The sequence below is a fragment of the Schistocerca piceifrons genome, chromosome 10, assembly GCF_021461385.2.
Source record: "Schistocerca piceifrons isolate TAMUIC-IGC-003096 chromosome 10, iqSchPice1.1, whole genome shotgun sequence".
In the NCBI taxonomy this organism is placed as follows: Eukaryota; Metazoa; Arthropoda; class Insecta; order Orthoptera; family Acrididae; genus Schistocerca; species Schistocerca piceifrons.
The window spans coordinates 19,752,380-19,780,104 of record NC_060147.1 but is presented as its reverse complement, the minus strand read 5'-3'; positions in this window follow the sequence as shown (position 1 = coordinate 19,780,104).

Sequence of the window (27,725 nt, the reverse complement as noted above, 5' to 3'; positions counted from 1 at the left end):
ATAACAAGTGTCCAATTTTTGAGTACATATAGCAGGGGTTGAATGCATTTTCGTTTCGTATGTTGGTCCTTACAGGACCCAGTTGTCTACACTTCCTTGAAAACGAGCTTCCACCGTTAATGGAAGAGGTTCCTTTGGCTACAAGAATGCGTTTGTTCCTCCAGCAAGACAGGGCTCCTGCACATTCTAGTCGTCAGGTGACAAAGTATCCAAGCCTAACATTTCCCGGAAGATGGATCAGTAGATATGGGCATTTTTCTTGGCCACCAAGGTCCCCGGACCTTATGTCTTTGGATTTTTGTCAGCAGGGATGGTTAAGGGTGAAGTGTACAAAGAAAAAGTAAACCCAAGAGCCGATTTCATCGTTCGGATTATGAATAGTGCGGCCCTCATAAAAGAACGCAAAGACGTCCTCGTAAGAGCTACACATGGTGTTACCAAGGAAAGCCAAATGTGCATTGAAGTTGGTGGGAGAATTTTTGAATGTCCTCATTTGCCTTTCCTTTGAGTTTGTTAGGGTTAAGTACTAACAGCTGTATCTCTGTACTCAATAGAAAGTGGACACATTTATTTGGAATTTTTTTATGCATTTCGTCTGTACTACCACCTGCTAAAATATCTACTATTCCTCCTGAAACACCCTGAATATGGATATATGTGTGGTGTCTGATCTTTCGGACATGTCTTAAAGAAAAGACACTATGACTCAGGGTTTGAACCTGGTCAGGCACAAATTTTCATATGATGCCGTCGTTCTATTTTAACGCCAATGACAGACACACACACACACACACACACACACACACACACACACACACACACATTTTTATCTTAAGTGCTATTCGGAAAATGTTTGGCAACACAGTGATAGTGCCGGACTGGAGCTGCATCAAGCTACTCATTTCATTTCATTAGATATAGTTGTAATTTTCTGAACAATTCCTCTTTAATAAGTGACAGCGACAGTGTCTCTCAGCGTTTACTTTGTCAGAAACCTGCTTCTTTCTGCCCTAGCCTATACTGCAGCAATGAGTGATTGCTCACATTCTTGATACCTCACTGGACGTGCTACTGCAAGTGTAGCCGAAGATTCAAATCCCACTGGAAAAGTATGTTTCGAGTCAGATGGTTTTGCTCCTCCCCTACTGTCATTGAAAACGACCACAACGAAATTAAGTATAAGAGTTCTATGAAACCTTAGAGCTCATACTGCAGTGCTGTGCAGATGAAACAAGTAGTTTATCAATTTTCAGATGACAGATGGAATTTGTCAGATTCCACTAATTATGCTTTTCTGCCGCTTATTGTAACTGTTTTTTGAATGTTAGAGCTGTAAGAATAGAATCATCAAATTTTTGCCATATGGAATGTTCGAGTTCACCTTAAGTTTTCACGTTTCGAGCAAAGCCAGAATATCCGTCAGAAAAGATGACAACAAAAAGCCAGGCAATGCCTGTCTTCTGGCGGGTGTGCCAATGACAGTGATCTCAATAACAAAATTGTACAGCAAAGATACGTTGCCAACTCAACAACTGGAGAATCTCCCAAAATTGTGATCACGTCTGGTGAATACACTTTCAAAGTTTCGGTCCGATTAAGACAGTAAATCAAAAATAATTGTCGCAGTTATTAATTTATGACATTTAGTTTGCACTCATTGCATCAGTGTGTTACAAGTAAGTACACTCTAGCGCCTAAACCTAGTTACAGAAATGAGAATAAGACTCATTGACATATAATGAGGATATTGCGGCCCTTGCCATCCGCAACTCTGAGACGAAGCTATAGTCACTTCCGAGATCACTCATAGAACACATCAGCTGGTATCTTTCCTGGCTGTATAACTGAAACTTGGCAACAGTGCAGAAGAAGTTTGGCAACTCTGTGACCGACGAGTTAATTCCTTGATGGCACAGAACTATCCTGCTAATATCACTTGACATTATCGTGTCATTTCAATTGAATAATGTGATCTTCTCTTGAAATGTGACACAAAGATATCAGTTAATGATTTTGAGTCAAGGGAAGTCGTTCCACACTGGAAATACAACTACTCTCGTCTCTTATGTTGCGATTTACCTGCCGTAGCAAACTGGGCTAACACGTAAGTCAGAGATATCTCATGTGGTCGCTAGCTCCTAGGTAACGTGCTTGCCTGTTAGGTGTACACTGCCTTTGTTCGTCTTTCGAGACTCGCTGAAAGCCAATTTTTTAATTCTTTTGTAGCCGAGCTACAAGCAAGCAGATACAAATACAATAACGGAATCGTAAGACAACGCTCGAGCAAAATTATCTGAAGTGTTGTGGCAGTTGGCAGTCACTGCTGAACACAGACATGTGCAAATATCCTCACTGCTCTAGGGGAACTCGTCTTTGTTGCATTTCTCCCATACTGTAATTGCACAATAACATAAGGCTTATTCTGCTGAAGAACTTGATGCCCACAAATCTTTAAATAAGAATCTCCGAGCTGTAGTAATGCATGAAAGGAAACACACTGTTGGACAAAAGAATGGACATCTATCGGCTTTTCGCTTCTCCGATAGCGCCTACGATAAGAATCTGGTGTCATATTATGCTTCAGACCCCTAAACTGTTCATTTTTTTACTTCATAATAAAACAAAACATATAATATGAGATGAGGAAATGGCTTATATGCTCCTCAGGAACTTCAGTTTTTCGTGTTCATTTTCTCACTTCATATTATAACAAGGGCGTTGATATGAGAACAGAAAATGAAATATACTCTTCCAAGACATAATATTTCTTTATGTGGTACTACTGCGTGCATGGAATCTCTGAAGTTAATTTTTGCGTCTTAGATAAAGTTTGGTATCATCTCACATTACTTTGTGAGAATGTTCCCATATTTTTGGGATTCAAATCACTGATAAATACTCTGATAATACCCGTTGCAATTCCTCCATGGCACTTGTGAGTTGAGTCTCACGTTTGTTACTATAAGAACATGGAGGTTGTGATGTCTGCTCATTGCAGTCACAGCCAAGGTGATTTCTTTCTGTTTATGGCGAAGTGGCTGCTGCAGTGTCCGCGCTCAGCCAACGGAAACAAATCGCGGCGGCATTGGGCACTGCTAGTCGCTGCAGTTACGAGCCGCGACAACAAGAGTGCACTGTCTCTCCTAACGATATTATGGAGTTAATACATCTTACTTAACGTAATATGCAGGACGTGGGTTGGGTAAAAATTCAGTTTTTAACGTACAATCCCATTAAAATACTTTAGTCATATTTGATGCAATATTTATTGTTGGTTGTCTCTCTAATGTTAATAGTATTGATTCAGATGCCGGCCGTGGTGTCCGAGCGGTTCTAGGCGCTTCAGTCCGGAACCGCGCGGCTGCTACGGTCGCAGGTTCGAATCCTGCCTCGGGCATGGATATTTGTGATGTCCGTAGGTTTAAGTAGTTCCTAAGTTCTAGGGGGCTGATGACCTCAGATGTTAAGTCCCATAGTGCTCAGATCCATTTGAACCAATTTTTTTGATTCAGATTGGGCGTGAACACGAAAACGCGCACACGCGCGCACACCAGTCAATTCCTCAGTTGGCGTCGAGTGGATGAGATTTTTCAATTACCTTGCATTGCAAGAATTGTAAGGAGGAGATTGAAAGGAAGTGGACTTGTATTCTAAAGAGCTGCGACAAAGCAAAGCTTGACCGATTATCTGATAATTGCCCGCATGGATTTTGTAGATGAGTATACTTTTAGTAACCAAGCAACCCACCATCATTACATAAGATTTCTCGAAGGCGTAGGGGCATTGACTTCATTAAGTCATCTATAGTGTAGCGTCATGGTTTACTTCCCACCATACGTTTTCTATGTTAGTCCATTTGTAGGTCCACATGGCAATGACCTTGTTACCTCTGCCCACATATTTTCTACCTGGTCGATGTTCGGTGATCGTATAACAAACGGCAACAGATTTATCCTCTCTTGGCCCTGAAACCAATCTTGCACAGCTCTGTTATGATCTATGTGGCTCTGCTCCTGTAAGTAAATAGTCATCTCGTTACTTCATATATTTATATTCAAATAACGTATGTGTAATTAGCACATTGTATTAGTATTTTCCATAGCGTTTAAGAATTCAGGCCCTGTCATAGATAAGTGATACAGATTCAACAGTCCGATTAAGAATGTGGTTTACCCAGTTTATCGTGTGATCAGAGTCGTAGTTGGATATCCACATTAAGACTGACTAGCTGAATCCGATTAGAACGATCTTGTACCGAAATGAAATTACAGAAATCGGATAATTTGAACGTCTGTATTGCAACAATACTGGGCACGTAATTCCTTTGATGGAGTAACATTTAGCAACTGTCTAAGAAAAAGTGAGAAATATGCCTACTAGCAGCAATGTAACGTATTTATAATCCACATTTATGTGACTGAAATACTGAATCGAACAATACACATCTACTTCAGTGGTGGGAAGACACACCATATCGGACTTGATGATGATGATGATGATGATGATGATGATGATGATGATAATCCAGTGCGGCGGATAGGGGAAAGCGTCCTACATATCGGTGGTAGCGAGGAAATCAAATACTCGGGGTGAACAAAATAACAACACAATTCTGAACGGCTACTCAATCCGTTGAACACAAAATCCAGACATGTCTCAGTGAAAATCACCAGTACTCTGGTCACCGTCTGTTAGCTCAATGAGCGCGGCTGAAAATATTGTCTTCCTAAGGCTTCGGCACCCTCTGGTCTTGTCTGGTCCTGGTATCACCCAGGCCATACCAATGAAACAGAAACAAACATGAACTGTGCAAGCAACGTCAACTTCACCCCAGGTGGTACGCAACCCGCCGGTCGAAAAGCGGCAGCTGGATTTTCGGATTCTGGGGCGTCCAGGCTAGCACGGCAGAGAATATCTCAGATCTCTGGTAAATTTCCCTACAAGCAGAAAACATGCATTTGCAAACTAAATATCGATACATTGACCCAAACACGAAAACTACATAATCTCACATAAGAAACCGACAGACAAAAAATTCTCAGCTAGCTCTTCCAGAACCACGACTAACTGACAATGAAACATTGCATTACGGGAACCATCGCATCTTCAAGAGCAAAACACAACAAAAGGTAGCAAAATGCGCACCAATCTTCGGCATGGCGTTTCTCGAACACAGATCGATTAACAACACTCTCAAAGAAATCACACCCATCAACAATCGACTTATGACTATGCTCATTCAGAGGCCCAATAAAAAATATACTCTCATCAATGCACATGCCCCCACCAACATCGAAAATAAGAAAAACACCGAAAAATTTTGTAACACACTCGAAAAAACTATAAGCAAAATTCACCAAGAGACGTGAACTCTCTACTTCCGACAGAAAAAAACCTATAGAAAAATCATTTGTACAAATTCAACACACCGAAACACTTACACCAACAATACACGTCTGACTGATATTTGGCAGCAATTCAACAACAAAATGATTTCACCCACTGTAGGAAAAAACCAGTTCTCAGGTAACATGCTCGGTTACCAGCTGCAAGCTGCTTTCGTTCGCCTTTCGAGACTCGCTGAAAGCCATATTTTTAATTCAATAAGGATCATTTGGTCATTTATGCTCATTCTCTACGCATTTTCACTCAGAATCACTAAAATGTTCACCTCCTGTATAACAGTCCTCTAGAATCAATACACCTGACCACTTCTTCCACAATATCAATGTGTCAGGCAACCATAAGTTTATACTTGCTCAATTCTCAGTGACAAACTTTGGTGTAGCCTATTAAAATTCCCAACACTACTTTATGATCCACTATGAATTTTTCAACTGTTCTTGTAGATGTAAAAAACAAAAATCTACTTCCATACAGACTGCAATTTTAACATTAGGTTTTAACCTAAACACTATCTCTCAAGTTTTCCTTTTGATAGTTCAGCTAAAGTTCTGTTCTAAGAGTGTGCAGCTGCAGAAATGACTTCAGGTGAGGCCTTCCCTTCAAGCCATGACCTCTTACCTGCTCTTGCTTCAACCAACAGGCATCGCAACACATTGTACCATTATTTTTTAATCATAACCAAATGTGTGAGAAATAATGATTCACTAAATTATTTTGTTTGTCAAGATTATGATTTAGCTTCACTTGTCATTTATGCTCTCACTTATCTTTCTATGTCTGATCGTGGTAGAAGACATGTAAGTCTTAAGTATAGTGTGCTTATGGAATAATAAATTGTGCGCTTAGGACCTACACACTGAGGGTTCCGTACAAAACTTAATTATGTATACAGACAGTCAATCTATTCTCAGAATAGAGGATCTCAACGATATTTGCTTGTTTTCAAGATTGACAGTGGCAAGATATTGCTTCCATGGATTCCAAGACTTTCATGAATGTTTTAATTTCAAGTTTGAAATCAAACAACCAAAAGCAAAAGAATTTTTTATCGTATGATATAACTACAAATTAACAATTTTCTTATTTTTTCCTTTACTTGTATTGTGAAATCTTTCTTCTTGCCGAATTTATTGATTGTACGTCAAGGGAAAGTACCCTATAAGTTCTCATGAGCGAGTTTGTATCACAGTATCATAATGTTAATACGTGCACACAGGAACTGAAGTATCAACTTTTAATATTAATTATACAAAGTGGTCAATGAATCCTAAATAACTCTAAAGGTACCTTTCCATAAATGTGCAAAAAAAAAAAAAATAAAAGAACCATATGTGAAGTAATCTTTGTGAAATAGATGGTTTCATAATCATGACACCTTCTCTATCACACATTAAAATCTCCAATATGTGAACAGCGATAGTTGAAGTGCCGCCCACTGTGTACCCATCAGATACTATAGTAAAAATGACACACAAAAGTAACAACGTCTTGTGAAATTGCATTCTAGGGACCTTCATGTTCGTGTGGTTCAGTTATAGTAACACAGGCGTACCAGGCAGCTACAATGCGATGACTGCTAGGTTAATTGGAAATCAGAATATCACAGTAATGAAGACTAAATAACATTGTATATTGGCATCATTATTTCACTTACTTTTCTGTAAGAGTAATTTTGTGGTCATTTGCTGCTGTTACCAGATAGTCTGAACGAAATTTGCAATTTTTAATTACTTAAAATTAAATAACTATGACTTCTGACTTCACTGCTACACAAAAACTATATTTGTTTTAGGCTATGACTAGAAGGCATTTTTCTATGCACTTTATCAAGGATGCATGTCAAATGATCCAAGAAGTTAAGAGAAATCAAAGAATTATTTCCATAATTCAGTATTTGCAGCATGATGCAGGATTTGCTATGATCATTTCTGAAGCCAAAACTTCACACAGAGCTTTATAGGGATTATATCTCTCTAATATTCATGATATTTTTTATCATAGGTCAATTTCAATGACTTCTATGTATGATCATTCACCATCTTATACACAATTATATTTTTATGACATCGATGCTGCTCTTTGCTATAGACTGAATGAAGAATCATCAGTCATGCTATACTGATAACAATGTAATACTAAAATTCCTGTTGAATTATAACACACAAATCACTTTTTGTGAAAGAGTGGAGAATGAAAATATAGAAATTTGTATGGTTACTGTATTTACTAAAAAAATAGACATCTAGCTTTACAATGAGACAATTCAAACAGATGTGACTGCTGGAACTATTTGAAGGAAATGCAGTGTGTTTAAAAAAAACACTGGTGCAGTCCAAAACACTCGGCTTTAGATTCCTCACTAGATCAATTGTCTTCCAATGGAGACACTGAATGGCATGCTAATTTGTTCCATAACACATCAAATACATCCGCTACCTAGAAATAAAATGACTGTGTTGCAATATACATGCTATTGCCTTTCAATTAAAGATGATTGCAGCCTTTTACATCATTCACAAAAATTATTTCTGCAGAGCATTTTTGTAATGTATGTACATATTTAAGGTAGGAGGCTATTTTGTAAGAAACATCAGTCTGTCCTAAGGTCAGAAATTCATATCAACTTACATTATTGTTTACTACTAAACCTGATTGATGCTGCAAATATTGCAAGAAGAGATATTTTGCCTCCTTCATTTAATGGTTCTCCACGAAATCTGTATCAGAACTTCTTGGATGTCATGTCCATTGTTGAACATTTTGGGAAAACATCATTTTTTACAATGACTTGCAATCCTAGTTGACTGGAAATTTATCAGCATAAACCTGCTAATTTTCATTCAGAAATTATTGTGTAAGTATTCAAGGCTAAAATAATTGAATTAATTGAGACATTGGTGACAAGATATATCCAATATCGATTGTACAGAGGGTGTCTTAGTGGTATTAGCATTAATGTTTGAGGACAATCACTTGACAGTCGTCATTTTGTACCGTACAATCCATACTTCCTAAATTTGATTGCCATTTGAATGTTGAAGTTTGCATGACAGTTTAAAGTGTTAAATACATTTACAAATACATATATAAAGGATATGGTAGTGCAGCTACAGAAGTAGGGGATGAAAGAACACATGGTAATAAAGTAGTTCAGATTAAGTACCCAAATTTGAGAAAGGCCATTAAGTTGGATCAATGTAAGCAACATTTTTCTTTAAAAAATGCATCTTCATATTTGCATTAAATGAAACTGATTTTTGTCACATGTTTAACAATATACTGACATGTCTTAGCACTATGTTTGAGTAAATGCTGAAGAAAAAATGTAAGAGGAGGGTATGGGGTGGTGATAAAATGATTACATGCATGTATGTTATGTATGCAAGGGATGTAGATTTCTCAGTTATACTGAAATTATTCACTTTTGTGCTCCTAAATCATTTGAAGATGTTAGAAATTTTAATGCACTTGTTTACAATACAGGTGTAACATCACGCACGTCGGATGTAGTTTGTTGTTATGAAGTATTACATGGTCTTCGTTATAAAGCCTTTGACACATTTTGTTGTTGGCTGGCGTTTGCATGTGTAGTATATTTTGTTGTTGTAAATGGCGCATTTCCTTTCCAACGTAAGTTTTATTTATTTACGTTTTACCTCTTGTTTCTGTTTCATTGCTGCAGTATTATTCTCCAGTAGCTGAAAACAGTAATATTCTTTTAAAGAGTATCAGTTGTTACCAGTCAAAGTTATAAAAATCCCATTGTTTTCCTAGTTTTCTCCCGGATGAGAAAATTCCCAGGATGTTGCCGGGTATCCCAGGGCGTATACACCATAAAAAAAAGATTATATATTTAAAAAATGCGTTTCCGAATGTAGGAAGCAGCAGTAGCTGGAACAGAGACATAAACAAAATGTCTGTTGTATGGTAGAGCGTGTAGCGAGCTACATTCTGGAAAAAGATATCAGTTAGTAACAATGTGTTCACACGTACTGTGTGAACAAGATCGCCTAGTGTATGTTCATGCAAACATGTAAAGTTTTCCTGTATTATTCCTGCTTACAACTTAACAGGGATTCCTGAATACCTCTGTTCCTTCACGCTCCTCTTCCCACTCTATAAATAATTCAAAGAACAGAAATTGCGTCAACTCGCTCAGTGTATTGCGATATTGCAACAAGCGTAGCCTCAGCCCTAGGAGCGATTACACTGACCAGAGCGCAATTTTGTGAATGAAATTACGGTGTGTTGGCACCATTGAGTATGCTGTAATGTTGCAATGACTGTTGCCTTTCATGACTCTTCAGCAGTCCTAAAATTGACCAGGTCAACATTTAGTGGACGAAATTATGCTTTCTTGGCACATCGTAAGTTGTGTATGTGGGCAGCGTACCTTTGTGCCGATATAGTGCTTCCTGGAGGCATACAGCGAAAGCTTACATTCGTCTTGTAGGGCAAAAAACCGTTTAATTCATTCCACACATAATTGAAAATTGATAATTATTTAAGTTTTTAATCTTGTGTAGGTAAACACAATTTTCAGAATGTGCCCAAGTACCGAAGCTGCTTATGCAGTTTTTTGGACCTACAGTTCACTTTACAATAAAGTCCTCGAAAATATACCCTTTAACTGTAAACGTAGTTAAGTTTATATTCTTCTCGAATTACAACTAATTTTTTTATGACGAGAATGTTCTAGTTCTTTTTACCTTCACTGACTAATTCTGTTAGTTTCTGGATGTAGAGGGCTGCGCAGATAAATTGGTGTAAATCTCTTGTTTATCACCGATGTTCGCAGCATCAAGGACACTGGTTTTCCTTCATTAATGTGGAGCTGAATTTTATCTTTAAGTAGCGGAGCTTTATATACGTCTCTCGAGAAGTTCATATCCAACTGCAGCAGTTTAAAAACAGCTATAAATTTTTATATCCATTCTTTTCAGCAGACTGAATTTACCAATACTGTAATTATATTTCACATTTCCGGAGGAGGGGGTTATTTACTAATGTCCTGGACTGGAATGGATAATCAGAAACAGCTTACAGGTATTATGACATAAGCTACTTCGCTTAATAAGTCTATTATTAGAGTAAGATCTACAGAATATCACGTATTTTTTGACGTGTTCGGTATGTTTCGAAAATTGGACAAAGTGTTTATACATTCCACAGTCTCAGTAGTAGTAGTGGTAGTGACGTAGAAAGTTTTGTTAAAGATGTTTCGCATGACGGAAATGCCTATAAGATTCACTGTGTTGCAGGAATTCCAGATTATTGATATTCAGACCACTTTAGTACAACGGTCCGTGTTTGGAATAAAAACTGCCTCATTACCATTGTTGACTTGCTTTTAGAGGAAAGGCAAATGAAAATTGTTACTGCTAATGACAGTGAGTTAAAAAAGTAAAGCAAATTGTCAAAATATATTTTTATGGGGACAATCATGATAACATACGTCGGACTACTTGCAACAACTTGTTCAATTAGCAATATTGCCAGTCACCCCGAAATATTGCCGTTTATTGCAGCAACACTTACGAAACATCATTGCGGCCACATGTTGCTGTAAAATTTCGTCCATGTAAACACACCTCGAGACGGGGGGGGGGGGGGGGGGGGGGGGGTGAGCGTCGGCTAGCAACGCAGAAAGCACGGAGCGAGCTACGCCACTGCAGATATGCGAAAGCAGCAGAGCCATCTATGCGTGCCAAGACGTATTACATTGCGACTATGGGCGTGGAGGGCACGAATGTCATTCAGGGACCTGAGAAAAGCTTTTAGATAAAAAAATAACTGCCTTTGTGAAAATACTAGTTGTTGGAATAGAAAAAGAGACAAACCTGTCTATTGTATGGCATCAAGCGTAGTGAGCTAGAGTCTGATAAACGTACTAGCTAGTAAGACTGCGCTCACATATTGTATGAACAAGCTTGTTAGATAAAGCAGACAAGAACAACTCGTGGGTATGCAAAATGTACGTGATTTTCCTCCTCCCTGCCTGCAGTTAATCTGCGGGTATTCCAATATAACCTTGCTCTTTCCCCCTCCCAATCCCTCCCATCACTATTAACAACCAAAGCAAAGTAAATACAAGGGCCACAGAGTGGTCTTTAGTCTTAATGATGTGGATGCTGTGGGTTTAGAGCTTGTCCCAGCGTGCTGATTGTTCCACAAATATACGGGAGAACTGCTGGATATTAGTAACGTCCTGTCACGATATTTCGGCGCATTAGTGGGGCAAGACTTCACAGTAACAAATTCGTAAGATCGCTGAATGCATAAAGATATCGTACTAATAGGTGAAGAACGTATAAAATCGTACTTCAACCAATTTAGTTAATCAAAGAGCGTATTTTCTTCATTCTTTCGGTACGACCACATTTCTTCTACATTTGCTTATGTTACACGCTACTTACAAGGGAACCTCCCCACCGCACCCCCCCCCCCCCCCCCCAGATTTAGTTACAAGTTGGCACAGTAGATAGGCCTTGAAAAATTGAACACAGATCAATCGAGAAAACAGGAAGAAGCTATCTGGAACTATGAAAAAAGTAAGCAAAGTATACAAACAGTAGTGTATGCACAAGATAGGCAACATCAAGGACAATATATCCTCAGGAGCGCCGTGGTCCCGTCGTTAGTGTGGACAGCTGCGGAACGAGAGGTCCTTGGTTCTAGTCTTCCCCTTGAGTGGAAGGTTTAATTTCTTTATTTTTGCAAAGTCATGATCTGTCCGTTCGTTCATTGACGTCTCTGTTCACTGCAGTAAGTTTAGTGTCTGTGTTTTGCGGCCGCACCGCAAAACCGTGCCATTAGTAGACGAAAAGGACGTGCCTCTCCAATGGGAACCGAAAACATTTGATCGCAAGGTCATAGGTCAACCGATTCCTCCACAGGGAAACACGTCTGATACATTCTATACCACACTGGTGACGGCATGTGCGTCACATGACAGGAATATGTTGTCGACACACCTATCTTGTATACTTGGCGAATGGGTAAGAAGCTTCTTATACCTTGCCTGATTTAGGTTTTCTTGTGGATGTGATAAACACTCCCAAAAAACTGATCACATTGGACAGATGGGCGGACAGATAATAATTGTCTGAAAATAAAATATTAAACTTTTCAGTCGTGGGAAGACTTTAACTAAGGACCTCTCATTCCACAGCTGCTCACGCTAACCACGAGACCACTGCGCTCCTAAGCTCAAAATCTCCTTGATGTTGCCTATCTTGCACATGGACTACTCAGTTTGTATATTTTGCTTATTTTTTCATAGTTCTGCACTACTTCTTCCTGTTTTCTCGATTGATCGGTGTTCAGTTTTTCAGGGCCTATCCACTGTGCCAACTTATAACTAAATCTGAGGGGGGTGCGATGGGGAGGTTGTGATATTTTTGACTTCATTAAAACAGCAAATACGAGTAGTTAATACTTCCAACCAGAAGGCAAATACTTGTTTGTAAATAATGATTAATGTATAATGAGGAGTCGCATGGTGACTGTGGAATTATCTAAATAATATAATTCGTCGTCTTTGGGCGGCAAACAGAAAAATACGGATAGATATGCGATCCTTCACTATTTTGTTCGCTGGAGAACAAATGAAGCCTTGAGCGCTAAAAAGAGACTTGTACTGTTTTTCTCAAGTAAGACAGTCTGATCTAATTTTCTACTAAATGTATAAAAACGTGTTATGTCTAAGTTTGAGTGAAGTGTAAAGAACTGTTATAACTTACCGTGACGACGCACGAGCGACTCAAAGAAGACAATGGCCATATAAAAGAGCGCTCAGTGGACATGATACGGACATAAAAATCTACCGTCATTGTAGTACTAAGCTTAAGGTACGATATATGTTTTAGTTTATAATAATTATTTGTTCTGGGAATACTGAATCATTTAGCAGTGCTCATTCCTATCATCTCCTCAGTATTATTTTCATTTTAATTATGCATTTTGCTAATATTACAGACACCAAGATCAGCAGTCTAATGTGCGTGTTACATTGATAAAAAGAAAACTGTTTTATCGTCTTCTTACATCAGCTTTAATATCGAATTTCCCTTTTGTGTGATGTTACAGTTGTTTTTGCGCCCTTAAGAACTTTCTGGTCCCTTAGGAAATTGTTTCGTCATAACAATAACTTCACAACCGGGTATGATCGTATCTACGATCATGAAGTAATTAGAAAGACGATAATGCGATTTCTTAATCAATAGCACGCTAGTTGTGACTGCCTCAAGCCACGCGAAACTGCAAGTGAAAACTAATCACATCTCATAATGCAATATTTTATGACAATGGTCAATCCATGATTCTTACCCCAATTGTGATTGATAATACAGTAAGCTAAATCTCAATTTCCAACTTTCCATTGAATAACATCACTTTTATTTTGTAACATCACACTTGGCGCCCGAACAGGGACTTGACCAAAAATTAGTTCAAATTCTTGGAAAATTTTCTATGTGCTTGTGTTAATAAATGTTCTGTCGCTTCATGTACACATCATCTCTCTGTGAGTAAGACAGAAAATACGCTGGTCGATAACGCAGTTTAATTATCGAGAGAAAGGAAAAGAAAAGAGACGCGAATTTGCTGAGGCAACCTAGTGCAAACAAAGCCATCAAAAAGTAAGTCAGAATTTTGCATACGCAGTGTAGTGCTTCAGTAGCAACGTTGCTTTTCCAAGTCGATCCACATCCTTTCTATCTCCTTCCCGCTATAGAAAATCTGCTTTATTTTATCTTTCAAAGTAAAATTCTTCGTAGTCTGATAATAGAAATTATTTCTCCCCATTGTTAGTATAGCTGTATTACATTTTCAACATGGAGGATAGTGTGTGCAATTTGCAGTGATGAGCATCTTCATTCATTCGTCTGAAACGTTTAGGTTCCATCTTGTCTTCTCGCCAGATAGAATTTCATTTGTTGCTCACGCAAGAGCGATGCTCTTAGCAGACTCACCACGTCACTGACGAACGACGAAAGCCTTGCGTAGCACGTGGTTTACTGACGAAAATGGCAGATAGTAAACAGAGACAGGTGACAACAGGAGACGGGAGTGAAGACGTTAATAGTATTCCATACCCTTTACGATCGCGAACGGTAGGTTCCCGTGTGGAAACTGAACTAACCATGTCTGTAACAGGGGAAAGTGACCCTAAAGTCCAAATTCTTCTCGCTGCAGCTATAAATGACCTCGGTGCGTTAATGGAAATGCTGAAACAACAGTTTGACGCAGTAAATGAGACTATAAAAACACGAAATGAGACTGTTAACGCCCGATTAGATGCTGTAAGCGAATCAGTAAAAACACAGACTGAGACTGTTAACACCCGATTAGATGCTGTATGCGAATCATTAAAAACACAGCTAGGCACAATCAAAACGGATCTGCATAATGAAATAACGGCTGAATTAAATACCCATTTGGGTGAGGTGCAAACTAAGATCAGTGATCAAATTCAGAAAATGCAGAAACAGGTGAAAAGTGAAATAGCTGAAGTATCTGGAACATTAAACACAAAAATTCAGGCAGCTACCAAAGAAATAAACTCAGTTACAAATGTAGTATCTGACATTGAAGGTGTAGTGGAGGATCTGTCGAGGCAGATAGACTCAATCAATATTGAAGAACAGGTTAAGAGCACCGTGAAAGCACACGCGGAGGCATTGTCGGAACACTACGGTGAATGGATAAAGGGTAAAGATATTTTTATCGAAAAGGTCAGGGAGGAGCTTAGGGAGACTGTCAAGGATGTAACTTATGAAATCTTAGCTGCTCCTGGTAAGTCGGGAGACACAGTGGTTTCCGAATTGGGACAGATTCGGAGGACACTTACACGGGATCTTCCCGAGTGGAAGCAGCAAGTAGTGGACGAAGTCAGAATGCTGAGAAACTGGGTAGAAAATCCGCACGCGCATACGCAAACTATAGGGAACAACTCTTTAGACGGTGACTAATGTCAGTCAACTCCTTATCGTTCACCTCCTGATTACATGCAAAACAACAGTCCTGTTGAGTCCTGAGTAGGGAAAATAAATGATCCGCCCACAATCGTGAGTTTAATGCAAGAGGAAAGTGTGATTAAGCATCGCACTTTTCCTGTTTTTCATCCGCAGAAGCGAGAAATACACCCCATCGTGTTCCTAAAGAATTTTTCCGGCATATTTCCCAGGAGCTGGACAGACAGACAGACAGCGTATTCAGTTCGTCACTGGCTTTATTTCTGGTGATGCAGCATTATGGGGGACGGAAATGGTAGACACGTGCAGGAATTATGAAGAGTTTGAGAAAATGTTCTTGGCAAAATTTTGGAGTAATGGGTTACAGCAAAGATTAAAGAAGGAGGTGTATGGTGCGGAAATTTTCAATGAGAAGCATTGAAGTCTCCGGCGATACTTTGAGAAGTATCTAGCAAAAATTAAATTCTGGGATTCTCCGATTTCTTCCAAGGACGTAATTATGATTCTCAAAAGCAAACTCCCTGTGTCTATTAGAGAGAAACTAGTAAATATGTCCGAAGAAGACACGGATGCATTCCTTTCTGTGCTGGATTCCTTAGATTTAATTAGCGAGGATGTGCGCTCCAAGGTTGGCAGCGGCAAATTCTTCCCTGGCAGCCAGCAGAATGCATCGCACGCGGACAACAATGCGCCGAAGGAGAGAGCGAGCTACTGTGATCGCGGGTACCAACCTGCCAGCCGTTATGAAAACGCAAACGGCAATAACTTTAAACGGAAGCAGAAAGCCAATTACAGTAATCAGCAGAGATACCACCCAATTTACAACCACCAGGTACAACATCAGTACGGAAACCCACCCTTTAATTCTGCGCCTGAGCAGTATGGAAATTCTCCACAAACGATTGGTAATTTTTCAAATGGGCCAGTGTACAATCAAAGTTATAGGTCGAAATATAGCAAGTGGCATGGGCAAGGCGGAGGCCACCCAGCACAACATAAGAACAACTTTTCACAGGATAGAGGACCGCGGAACAATTTTCAAACGGCACCAAATGCGAACTTTCCTTCACAAGGAAATGGTTTTGCCGGCAACCAAAAGATCGGGCGACAGCAGCCGTCTCAAGTATTCTATTCGCAAGTGAATGCACCCAGTGGATTTTACCCCTTTACACCGGCATTTGTACCACATAACCAGCACCAATATGAAACGGAACAAACACTTAAGGCTATGAATGACAAACAGACTAAACATCCTGCGGAAAATTAGAGGCAGCGCCTTTCAGCCTCCAAGAGGTCGCTGCGGATTTTGAGTGGGAGCACTAATGAATACTCTGATTCTGAGTATGCTAATGCGATACGGTACGACCATGAGACCGACTTAAGAGATGACCTTGCACCTGACCTAGAAGCTCAAGACATTAATGACATTTATGATGAACAGGTCCAGGCTTCGATTAAGATTTCTATTGCCAACATTCCTTTCACAGCCATTGTTGATACAGGAGCAAACATCAATGTGATGTCATCATGTCTCTTCAGACAGGTGTCTTCTGTTTCAAAAGTTTTATCATTGCCGATTCAGGGTTGCTCCATATCGGAAGCAATTGGTCTATTGAAACAGAGAGTTAGTTTACAGACGCAGCCTCAACTGCAGATAGAATATGTTTTGGTTTCTTGCCTCTTGCGTACTGGAAATTTCCTTGTATGAACTGTTAATGATAAGTATTGTGTTGAACAGCGCACTGACTACATGGTAACGGCTACTACATGTAAACTTTAAGTATTAAATGCTATGTATGGAAAAATTGTTTATAGTGATGGGCATGATCTGACATTTCTTCAACAAGCTGAAGCAGGAAATTAAGGTTGCAGAAAGAATTTCAATTTAGCTTTAAGTTAGTATAAAAAAAATGTGCTTGCGAGGTGATTGCCAGGATCTATATAAATATAAATATGTAAAGGTGAGAAATGGAGGAGGATGCGTAAATAAGCACTTCTCTCAAGGTACAAGAAGATTTATAGATTTATTTTTAGTAATGTAAGTACTTGAAGTTCTGTTGTAAAAGCCCAAATTACCTGCTTAAAAAAAAGGGGTACATGTTCAAACACTCCAGACAGTGGACAGGAGTAGAAGAAATAGCTTAAAGTTCAGTTAAAGCGTGCTGTTGAATGGAAAAACTAGTGGTAACCCGCATTTGTTCACGCAAGGAGACAATAAGCTGTAGTAAACTAAGTTAGGTGAAATACAGTACAAATAGAGGCAAACCATGAAGCATCAATAATGTAGCGTAAGTACTCCACGAGGCCATTAATTGCTATGAAAGTAAACTATTTCCCTGTGATCTGAGCCCAATGTAAAGAGTATATGAGGAATGTTAGCTGACGAATTGATTTCAGTAGAATCAAGGTACTAAATAACCACACAGCAAGCCCCCTGTATCATAAATAAGTCCAAGTAAAGATCTTCAGAAGATTTGTAGTGTAATTTAGCGACCATTCAATACCCTAATTGAAGGCTAATCTAAAGAACAAGCAATTCAGTGATATTTAAACTTAATACTGACTATAACCAGAGTAAGACGTAGAAGTAGCAAAGCATGCTGTAATGAAAGAGGTTGAAATTTATATATGTGCCTATGTTTATTATGATAATTTTATTTACATGCAGATTTTATTGCAAAAAAAAGTCTCCTAAGACACTCCTCTTATGAAATCCATTTTCCTTGTGCCCGTTCCTTTTGATCCTGGTTCATTAACCCAGACCAAGGGTCGACTTGTAAAAGGCACGTGTGCTTCGAGGCAAAGCAGTGCTTATGAGAAATGAGACACGTAGCGTGATGAACTTCGCTGGCTTTGGTAATGTTTGTTATGGACCGGTTGCGTAAACCCAGCGAACTGTCGGTAATTCCATTCATGCGAAAAATAGTAGACGCGCGTTACCCTATTTTTTTTAACAGAGAAAGATTGCTGAGTACATGAAGCGAAGAGGGAGACCTATTGTTACCCAGTCTGCCCTCAAATATATATAAAAAAAATGGCAAGCACAAAGGAAAGCACAAAAAAAAGAAAAAAAGATTCAGCGTTAAATGCGTACTCGTTAAGGAGTAGATATGCTGCGTGGCAGTAGAAAATGATCTTGGGTGCACTAAAGAATAAATGTAACGAGTGTTGCGAAACCTGTAGTTTTCATAATGAGGAGATGAGCCGTTAAAAGAAAGTTTGAAAGAATATTTTTTGTTTCACTAGTGAAAGTAAACCTTGAGATATAGAGAGTCCATTCATAAAGCAGTTGTTCACTGGACTTAACAAAAGGAGTGACCATTAATTGTAAATATTAGCTCGTAAGTGATCTTTTGTAAATAGTAGAATATAAGTCTTTCTGTACCAATTGTTTTGTAAATGAACTCTATCGGCGAAGGAACTAAGCACGAATGCTGTGTGAAGATGCACACTAAAGTGCGACGTGCATAATAAAAATAACTGTTCACTGTATATTAGTGGTAGTGTTGTACTGCAAGTGTAAAAAGAAGTCAAGGCTACGACAACAGGTGCAACGCAAAGTTCAGTGCTGTTCTAAGTGCAGCGACAGCTAAAACATTCGTCGTCACTTACCTGTGAGCCTCATGGGAGGCAGTTGACAGAGAAGTATGGAGGCAGCTTCAGTGTCCGGCTCCTCCGATGGAAAACGCGCGCGAGGTGTTTGTATCGATGCACTCGTGTGATACGAAGTTCACAAAAAAAAGGAGCACTCGACGACCAGCAGCTCTGTTACAGCCTGAGCGCGAACGGATACTGAGTATTGGAGCTCACGCAACACTGTGCAGCCGCTGTGAGTGGCTGACGTGTGGGTGACGAAACAATCCAAACTTTAAACTGCTAACCGCCATGACTTCCATCGTACATACTGGAGGAAAGACATTTGTACACTTCTGTGACTACATCTTCATACGTAAATTAAGCAATTTTCTTGAGTTGAAGTTAAGATGAGTAAGAAGTAGATTGTTAGATTGCTCAGACCTTAAAGCCATTAATACCGGCACTCCTGAACACTGCTAAAATGAATTATAATCCTGTCTCTTGATGGACAAAGAAAATGAATGTGCACTATAGGAAGACCCTAAACTCCAGACCAGTCCCGATCCTTAACAAATGTATCCAATAGGTTGTAAGTTATACTAATAATTTTCCACTTCTTCTGTTTCATATTGTAAATAAAAACCTGGGAAGCCACTCGAATTCCTGGCACCACAGTGGAAAGGACAGATGTACGGCATGATGAAAGCCGTAGACAGCTAACACAGAAAGTGAAAGCATCACGAAGTGTAGTGCTACGTTATTAAACTGTAATTGAACCACAATGAGTCAACGGATGCTCGAACATTGTCCACTCTAGTTTAGTGAAAATAAGCACTCACTGTACTCATGTATTAGTTGTTAAGCTCAAGAGAAAGTAATTTCTGAATTCTATCCCCTGAAGTGCGAAATGAACGTTCACTTATTGTTATAAGCAAATATCGACCAAACTTAAATATGCACATAAATGTTAATCTTGGTATTATGGAATGAAGTGACTGGTGAACAAAGAATGAAAAACTATTTTGAAAAATGATAAATATCTGATATATGTTTATAAATGTAATTTCAATTTATGTACATAGTACGCCAGTAACATTATGTAAACGTCACACCAAAAATCACGAATATTTCATGAGGACATGAGGATCGAGGTAATCCTTCGGCATTCCCTCTCTACTCATGGGAGGCAATGTGATATTCGCTATTTTTGACTTCATTAAAACAGCAAATACGAGTAGTTAATACTTTCAGCCAGAAGGCAAATACTTGTTTGTAAATAATGATTAATGTATAATGAGGAGTCGCATGGTGACTGTGGAATTATCTAAATAATGTAATTCGTCGTCTTAGGGCGGCAAACAGAAAAATACGGATAGATATGCGATCCTTCACTATTTTGTTCGCTGGAGAACAAATGAAGCCTTGAGCGCTAAAAAGAGACTTGTACTGTTTTTCTCAAGTAAGACGGACGCAGATCTGTGGCGGTCTGATCTAATTTTCTACTAAATGTATAAAAACGTGTTATGTCTAAGTTTGAGTGAAGTGTAAAGAACTGTTATAACTTACTGTGACGACGCACGAGCGACTCAAAGAAGACAATGGCCATATAAAAGAGCGCTCAGTGGACATGATACGGACATAAAAATCTACCGTCATTGTAGTACTAAGCTTAAGGTACGATATATGTTTTAGTTTATAATAATTATTTGTTCTGGGAATACTGAATCATTTAGCAGTGCTCATTCCTGCTCCTCAGTATTATTTTCATTTTAATTATGCATTTTGCTAATATTACAGACACCAAGATCAGCAGTCCAATGTGCGTGTTACATTGATAAAAAGAAAACTGTTTTATCGTCTTCTTGCATCAGCTTTAATATTGAATTTCCCTTTTGTGTGATGTTCCAGTTGTTTTTGCACCCTTAAGAACTTTCTGGTCCCTTAGGAAATTGTTTTGTCATAACATTAACTTCACAACCGGGTATGATCGTATCTACGATCATGAAGTAATTAGAAAGACGATAATGCGATTTCTTAATCAATAGCACGCTAGTTGTGACTGCCTCAAGCCACGCGAAACTACAAGTAAAAACTAATCACATCTCATAATGCAATATTTTATGACAATCGTCAATCCATGATTCTTACGCCAATTGTGATTGTTAAAACAGTAAGCTAAATCTCAAATTCCAACTTTCCATTGAATAACAACATCACTTTGATTTTGTAACATCACAAGGTTCCCTTGTTAGAAACAAACCAGTTCAAAACAAACGGGTGGTTATTGAAAGACGAGACGGGACATATATACCGCATACACCGGGATTCCCACTAAAACCACTCTGATTTCAAAGACCCAGGAAGAAAAAGCCACAATAGATATGACAATAAAAAGTGAACTACATTGTAGAGCATCTCAAAGAATTTAACATCAATACACCTCTACATGTTAACCATTTGCAGCACGAAGAATATCGAGTCTACATTCAATTTCTCGCCAAGTTCTTTGTAAAATTTCCTCTGTTATTTTTGCAATCGCATTAGTGAATGTCGCAACGTAGGAATATCGTCCACTTTCGTCGCATGCACGCAGTCTTTCACAAATCACCACACGAAGAAATCATGCGGCGTGACGTAGGGTGAACGTGGTGGCTAGGCAATGGATCTGATCCAACGACTGGGAAATTTCCTATCCAGGAACTTGGGAACAGCAGTTGACCAATGCGGCGGAGCTCCATCTTGAAATACGATGTTGGGTTGCAAGTCTTGTACCTGAGGGTACACAACTGCTCCAACATGTCCAGATACACTGACCCATTCACTGTTCGTTCCGCTAAGAAGAACGGTCCAACAGTCCTGCCATGCATTAGCCAGCACCAGACGTTTAGTTTAGGGCTATCACGAACATGTTCAATGACAACGTGCGGATTTTGCGAACCCCAAATCCGAACATTATCCCTGTTAACCCTTCCTGATAAATGAAAGGTTGTCTCACCTGAGAATAAACATCGTTCCAGGAAGCTGATATCCATACCAATACGCTGCAGCAAATTGTTGTCGGCGTGGTTTGTCGTTCGTAGTCAGATGTCGCAGAATTTGCACTCTGTAAGCACACAGACGAAGACGCTGGTGAACTACACGATGCAACGTTGATCGAGGTACATCAAGTTGCCTACATGCTTGACGAATTGACTTACCTGGGCTTCTGAGAAACGTTCGTCTGATGTACACCACTGTCTCTTCTGAAACTCCATAACGTGCACTGCCAGAATGTTTCAGAACACTTCCTGTTAGAAATTTCCTATACTATTCCTTGTTTTCAAATCAGGTGTATCACGTTCATACATTAAACGATAATCTAATAATCGGCGATTTTGTTTCTGCAATCCACGCTACTGCTTGCACGTGCTGCTGTGGAGTCGCCATTTTCACTTCATACGACCATGCTGCACTTGGCACTTGCGACGTGGCAATATAAATTCTTTGAGATGCTCTACAATGTGGTGCATTTTTCATTGTATCTACTGTGCTTTTCTCTCCTGGGTCCTTGGAATCAGGGAGGTTTAAGTGGGACATCCTGTATTTTGATGGGACAACGTCTGGTCACGCTACACTATGTCTTTCTCCCTACAGTCCAGATTTAGCTTCCTCGGATTTTCATTTATTTGGTTCCCTCAAGGAGGCATTACGGGGATAAAAATTCAGCAACAACAAGATGGTCAAAGTATCTGTGGGGAAAATGGCTCAACAATAAGGCAAATAGTGCCTTGAATCAAGCGTCAATATTTTTAATGCTCTGCAGTCTCCAATATCCTGCTCACAAACCATCAGAACCATTCTCAGACGGTCTGTATTATTCCGCAGTACTCAAAATTTGGAACCATTTAAAGACAAGGACTGAGGAAGACATGGCACAAACAAGTTAAGGGGACCACACAGTGGTTCATTTCGAAAAAAAAATTTATTTTCGATTTTCATCGTATTTCGATAGATTAAGATTTTATTTGAGTACTCTGAAAAGGATTTTGCTGAAATTTTTTGGAGCATTTAAAGGGCATTTTCCTACCAAGTGTGTTTATGTGCCACATACAATCTACCCCCCAGGGGGTCCACAACACTTTTGTGGACACGTGCGTAGCGAGCACGAGACCCCGAACTAATGTGGTCCTCCTTCCTTTCTGGGCTGCATACTTTCCCTTCCCTTCCCGCATCCCTCCACGTCCCCCGTCTTCGCCCCCCCCTCACCTATGGCTCTTTCCTTCCCTTTCCCCCCTCTGGGAGTATGGTTTGTGCCTACGTCCAGAGACGGACGCTCGAAACTGTTCTTAATTCCTTGCTTTCTACACTTACAAGTCTTCGTCCTTCCTCTGTCCTTCTCCTTTCCTTCCCTCTTCTCCTTGCCCTTTTCTCCGCTGCGGCGTTTGAGACCCCCTCTTCTTTCCTTTCCCTTTCTCCTTTTTCCTCCCTGTGCGTGTCTGAAGGCTGACCCACGCACTTCCATGCGTAGCCGGTGACGGGGTAACGCGTAATTCCCCGCCCCGGGTAGACAGGTAGGACACGTACGTATCCCCTGGTAACGGCCAGGCCCAGGGAGGGGTGATTACCCGAGCTGATACCTTCCGAAAGTGCCGATTGGTCCCTCCGTCCGTTTGTCGGGAGGTGTGACCTGAGGTGTGAACAATCACCTAAGGCGGGTGTGCCCTCGGTGAGGGCCCCCACAAGGGAGGAGCGCGCCATCGGAGACGCCGGTAATCATGGGGGATTCTTCCGCAATGGTTTCCTCACCTTCCACTATGTCTGCTCACAAACGTAAGTTCACTGAGTCTCAGCCACAGACGGTTCTTCCATCGTTGCCACAGTTCCTTGTTGTTTCTCGGTCTGACGAAGGTCACGACTTTTCCACGGTCAACCCTTTCATTATTCAGAAAGGTGTCGACGCAATTGCGGGTCCTGTAAAGTCTTGTTCCAGATTACGGAATGGTACCCTGTTGTTAGAAACACACAGTGCCCTCCAGGCTCAAAAATTGCTGCGTACTTCTCTGCTCCACACCTTCCCTGTCCGGGTGGAACCGCACCGTACCTTAAATTCCTCGCGTGGAGTCGTTTATACACGCTCCCTCGATGGATTGTCTGACGAAGAAATTCAGCACTACCTGTATGACCAGGGCGTCACGGCTGTTCCTCGGGTTATGAAAAGGGTTGACTCGAACATCATTCCAACCCGCACTGTCTTCTTGACATTTGACAAAGTTCAACTCCCATCAAAAATCAAAGCAGGCTATGAGATAATTTCCGTTCGCCCTTATGTCCCAAACCCTACGCGTTGCTATCGACGTCAGCGGTTCAATCACACCAGCCAGTCCTGTTCCAATCCGGCCAAATGTGTTACGTGTGGCAAGGATGCCCATGAGGGTGCTTGTCCATCTCCATCCCCTCGCTGCATAAACTGTATGGGTGACCACGCTGCTTCCTCTCGAGATTGCCCCGTTCATAAGGACGAAAAGCTCATCCAGGAAATAAGAGTGAAGGAAAAGGTGTCGACCTTTGCTGCTCGAAAATTATTCGCCAGTCGACAGCCCACCATGCCTTAGAAAGGAAAATACAGCACTGTCCTTGCTTCTCCTCGGCCAACAAAGGAGGCGGCCACGCAGACTTGCGACCTCACCTTTAGTACCACGGTCGTCAGATCGGCCAGCGCAAAGATCGCCCGTTCAACCTCACCACTTTCGCCTGCCCACTCAATGGCTCACCGTTCGTCGGGTTCTGCTAAATCTCGAGCCCAAAAGTCGGACACCAAGTCTTCGAAAAAAGAGCATACTCGTGAAGAGTTTTTACGTACCGCAACTTCACAACCATCGGTTCCTCCTTCATCTAAACATCATACTTCCAAGAAGGCTACGAAGAAACACAGTTCCTCTCCTTCTCCGCCAAGGCGTGTCCCATCTACAGCACCACCTGGCGGAAATCGCCCTCGGCCGTCTTCTGTGTCGCCGAGGCGCACTGCTGGTGGCCGGTCAACCGGCCGATCGCTGGTGGCAGGAGCTGCTCCTGACCAACCTATGGATCAGGATCTTCTGCCTTCGACTGAATGCCATTCCATGCTGTCGGTCGCAAGCACTGAGCAGCCGTTGAGTTGACAGCACCCTTGGTCACGTTCCTCCATTTTCTGTTCACCCTATGTCCATTATCCACTGGAATATCTGCGGCATTCGAGCCAATCGGGATGAATTGTCGATCCTCTTACTATCCCACTCGCCGGTCATCTTCTATCTTCAGGAAACAAAGCTGTGTCCCCATGACTGCTTTGTTCTCCCTCATTTTCAGTCCATCCGATATGACCTCCCCTCTGTTGAAGGCACTCCAGCCCATGGAGGACTCATGATTCTGCTCCATGATACTCTCCATTATCACCCAATCCCCTTAAACAGTTCCTTCCAAGCTGTCGCCGTCCATCTTTCCCTTTCTGGATACACGTTCTCTCTTTGTACAGTATACATTCCATCGTCCACACCATTGGCACGAGCTGACCTCCTTCATCTTCTTCATCAGCTTCCACCCCCCTATTTGCTGGTTGGGGACTTCAATGCCCACCACCCGGTTTGGGGATCTCCGCATCCTTGTTCACGTGGCTCCCTATTGCTAGATGTCTTCCACCAAGCGGATCTAGTCTGCCTCAACACTGGGGTCCCCACATTTTTGTCTGCCTCCACGACAAATTTATCTGTTCAGCTAGCTCGGCGCTTCGAATGGTTCACCCTTGATGATACACACTCGAGTGACCACTTTCCATGTGTTCTTAGACTGCAGCCTCAACTGCCATATATGCGCTCGCGACGCTGGAAGTTTGCCCAAGCCGATTGGACACTTTTTTCGTCTCTAGCGACATTCGATGACCGTCGCTTTCCCAGCATCGACGATGAGGTCACACATGTTACCGACGTTATTCTCACAGCTGCGGAACATTCAATACCACGCACCTCCGAATTGCCCCGGCGCCCCCCAGTTCCTTGGTGGAACGAGGCATGCCATGACGCAATACGTGAGCGGCGACGTGCTCTTCGCATTTTCCGTCACCATCCAACTTTGGCCAACTGCATCCGATATAAGCAGCTCTGTGCGCGATGCCGTCGCGTCATCCGCGATAGCAAGAAGGCAAGCTGGAAATTCTTTATAAGCTCATTTAACACCTTCACTCCCTCCTCGGAAGTTTGGAGTCGGCTTCGACGGTTCTCAGGCGCGCCTAGTTTCTCCCCGGTCTCTGGGCTCACTGTCGCGCATGATACCTTAGTGGACCCCGTCGCGATTTCTAACTCACTTGGTCAGCACTTTGCAGAGATTTCGAGCTCTTCCAATTACCCACCAGCGTTTCTCCCGAAGAAACGTGCAGCGGAAGTGCGACATCTTGCTTTTGTCCTCTCAAAATCACGAAAGCTACAATACTGTTTTCTCCATGCGGGAACTCCAACATGCCCTCTCTTCTTCTCGCTCCTCCGCCCCAGGACCGGATGGTATCGATGTCCAAATGTTGCTGCATTTATCAACCCGTAGTCTGCGTTGCCTCCTTCGCCTTTATAATCGAATTTCGACCGACAGTACCTTTCCCAGGCGATGGCGGGAAGCTATTGTCGTTCCCGTTCCGAAACCTGGAAAGGACAAACATCTCCCCTCTAGTTATCGCCCCATTTCTCTCACGAGTAGTGTCTGTAAGGTTTTGGAGCGTATGGTGAATTACCGTTTAGCTTGGTGGCTGGAATCCCACAGTCTTTTAACACCAGCCCAATGCGGATTGCGAAAGCATCATTCTGCAGTTGACCATCTTGTTGCTCTCTCCACTTATATCATGAACAATTTTCTCCGGAAACGCCAAACGGTAGCAATATTTTTTGATCTGGAGAGAGCATACAATACCTGTTGGAGGACAGGCATCCTCCGCACACTGTTCTCTTGGGGCTTTCGAGGTCGGCTGCCCCTTTTTCTTCGCGAATTTATGGCAGAGCGCACATTTAGGGTGCGGGTGAACACAACTCTCTCCCGTACTTTCTCCCAAGAAAACGGGGTACCCCAGGGCTCCGTGCTGAGTGTTGTACTGTTTGCCATCGCCATTAATCCAATTATGAATTGTCTCCTTCCTGACGTCTCGGGCTCCCTCTTTGTGGACGATTTTGCGATCTACTACAGCTCTCAACGGACCAGCCTTCTTGAACGACGTCTTCAAGGATGTCTCGATCGCCTCCACTCTTGGAGCATCGAAACCGGCTTCCGTTTCTCACCCAGTAAGACCGTTTGTGTTAATTTTTGGCGACGTAAGGAGTTTCTTCCGCACTCCTTACATCTAGGTCCTGTCAACCTTCCGTTTTCCGACGTCGCTAAATTCTTGGGTCTTATGTTTGACAGAAAACTGTGCTGGTCCTCCCACGTTTCCTATCTTTCGGCTCGCTGTCTGCGTTCCCTTAACACCCTCCGTGTCCTGAATGGTACCTCCTGGGGAGCGGACCGAGTGGTCCTTCTCCGCCTCTATCGCGCCTTAGTGCGCTCGAAATTGGATTATGGAAGCATAGTCTACTCCTCTGCTCGGCCGTCTATTCTTCGGCGTCTCGACTCTATCCACCACCGTGGATTACGTTTAGTGTCTGGAGCTTTTTACACCAGCCCTGTGGAAAGCCTTTATGCTGAGACTACTGAACCTCCGCTGTCCAATCGGCGGGCAGTCCTTCTGAGTCGTTATGCTAGCCATCTGTCTTCCATGCCTGCTAATCCAGCCCATGACCT